Source organism: Tupaia chinensis, unplaced genomic scaffold (genome assembly GCF_000334495.1).
Source record: "Tupaia chinensis unplaced genomic scaffold, TupChi_1.0 Scaffold000147_1, whole genome shotgun sequence".
NCBI classification, from domain to species: domain Eukaryota; kingdom Metazoa; phylum Chordata; class Mammalia; order Scandentia; family Tupaiidae; genus Tupaia; species Tupaia belangeri.
The window spans coordinates 8,010,233-8,012,758 of NW_006159617.1; positions in this window are offsets into that span (position 1 = coordinate 8,010,233).

The window sequence follows — 2,526 nt, forward strand, 5'->3', positions numbered from 1 at the left end:
ACTCTCCTGGCTGCGTTTTGTAATGGTCCCCGAGACGCCGAGACCCCCGCAGCTCGAGCTTCGAGACTATCACATGACCGAGGCTGAGGTACTCCGCCGTCTCCGCCGCGTCTCTAGCTGAGGAAGGGGCAAGAAGGCGCTGTGCCTCGCCCCCGCCCCTCCCCTGTCTCCATTCCGGCGCCCCCCAGCCCTCGTCTTCACCACCCACAGGGGAGCCCCCAGCCGAGGCAGGGCAGGGGCGGGGGCAGCCCGGGGTGGGGTGCGGTCACCACTGCTGCGCCCCACCCGGGCCACTACGCACGGTCGAGGGGAACAGAACACTATTTCTGGCTCCTCTTCTCTCCTGCACCCCCTGCTCTTTCTCTCCTCTCTTGTAACTTTCCTTTTTTTCTACCTATCCTCTCTGAACTCCTGTCTCTTCACATTTGGTTTCTCCTGGGCAGTCATTCTGGGTCAAGTTCGGAGCAGGAGCCCTCAAGGCCTCTCCTCTGTAAGAAGATGCCCAGAAGACTGGAGGGAAAAGAGGAAGAGCGCTTCCATCTGGGATAGAGGTGGGGCGTTCCATCAAGTGCCAAGTTCATTGCCATGGTACTGTGCTCCAGCTGTAGGTCAGGCCCAGTGATCCGTGCCAGGTACAGGGAGGCAAGGTGGACTAAGTAACCCAGAAATGAGGGTATATTCCAAGAGCTTGGTGGGTGGAACAGGCAGTTGGGCCGGGTGAGGTCTTTCTGTGGGTGGCGATTTCTTGAGCTGGTGCCAGGAGTTGAGGTCTCACGGGTTCCAACACCTGGGTGTGCCAGGAGTCTTTGCCCGTCTTCTTAGCTCGTGAATGGAAAGGAAGATCTTTCAAACGAAACGGGACGCCAAGATGATGACCCACAGGGCACTGATGCACTTTTCCAGGGACAGGTGGGTGAATCACAGGCGGTGGGGTCCCTCTGCCTGAGGTCCCCGTCCTGCACTCTCCCACACTCCCTGCTGCGAATCCCAACTTAAGGCAGCGAACCTGAAGTTACATCCTGGTTTTGGCTACCTTTGCCCTTAGGCTGGGGGAAGAGCAGAGCTGAGAAACGAATAAGCTCCCTTCCAGTCTCAGGCCTTGTTTTCATTATCTGTAAAAAGCGGTGTCTTAGGTTGGAAATTTCAAGGGTCCTTTCCAGTTCGGCAAGTTATAGCGAAAAGAGGACTTAGAGGCCGTGGCTCACTCTCTTTTAAATTTTTTTTCTTTTCCATGGCCAAACTTCGAAAGCAGAAGACTATCCACTCAGCTGTTTGGGAGGCTGTCCCTTACATGAAAATTTGGCCACACCAGGTCGGGTGTTTTCAGCTTCTGGCTGTCGGTGCGCTGCAGGCTGGAAGATCCCTTAAGGGACCTGTGTGCCGGAAAGGTCCCCTAGCTGGTCGGAAGAGTGAGGTGAACCAGGCAGAATTAAAATGTCCTTCTCTAGCCGGGAACTAGACTTCCGGCGAGCACCGTTTGCCCTAGGCCAGCAGACGTCTTAGTACGCGAGAGTTAAAGTGAACCATGCCAGAGGGCACTGCAGGAAAGAGCAATTTCTTGGCCTGCCCTAAGGAAAAGAAACCCTTTCGCAGGCGGTTGCTTTTGCTGTCACAACGTGACGGGAACGTTCCTCCCGCCAAAGGAATTTCTATGGGAGTTTTGGTCGTCCGAGGCAATTTAAGGATCGGAGCAGCTGACGGCCTCCGGCCTCCTGGCCTTGTGAAGTCATGGAGGGATCCCAAGGACGCCCAGAGTCAAAGTGACAGCCAGAGCCCGCTGGAGCCTGGTTGCCCCTTCTTCCTAGACTGAGACAATGTGAGGGCCGCCCAGGAGACGGGTATTTCTGGGCCATTGTAAGGCTGCAAGGAGAATTCTGCGCCGAGCACGTAAAGGTTCCGGCCCGACCCTGGCCGCACGAGCAGCTCAGGCACAGGGGTCTTCCGTAGATGCCTCACATGGGCCTCTCCTTTGAGGATACCTGAAACAGCAGCGCCTCCTTTTTGCAAGCAGCTCGGGACTATTTCCGTTGGACAAGTGGGCTCCGCGGCGTCTGAAGACGAAATGAGGGGAGGGGCGGCCTTCAAGGGCTCGCCGAGCAGGACTTCCCAGGGTAACACGAGCCCTGAACACTAACCCCGAGAGCCAGGCGCTCGCCGGGGAAGCTCGTTTACAGCTTGCAGACCCGCCGCCACCACGTCGGGTTTCGTGCCGGAGGACCCGGGGATCCGGGCGAGCGCTTTCGGCCTCGGCTTGCCAATAGCGTTCAGCCGAGCAAGCTCAGCGCCCTTTGGACTAAAACCAAGCGGAAAAGGCCGAGTAAAGCGCCTCGGAGCCTCACGCTTCGGCGTTCAGGGCGTACTTGGCAAGGACAGAAAGTGCTCCTTGCCAGTGAGACCCCAGCCGGTCCCAGCAGCTCAGCCCTCAAGAGTGCAGACCCACAGCACGGAGCGCGTGTTCGTTTTGGAGAGGGGGACGGCGGCCGCCGCCGCAGCGAATCCTGGGGGTTTTGAGCGAGTCGTAGGTGC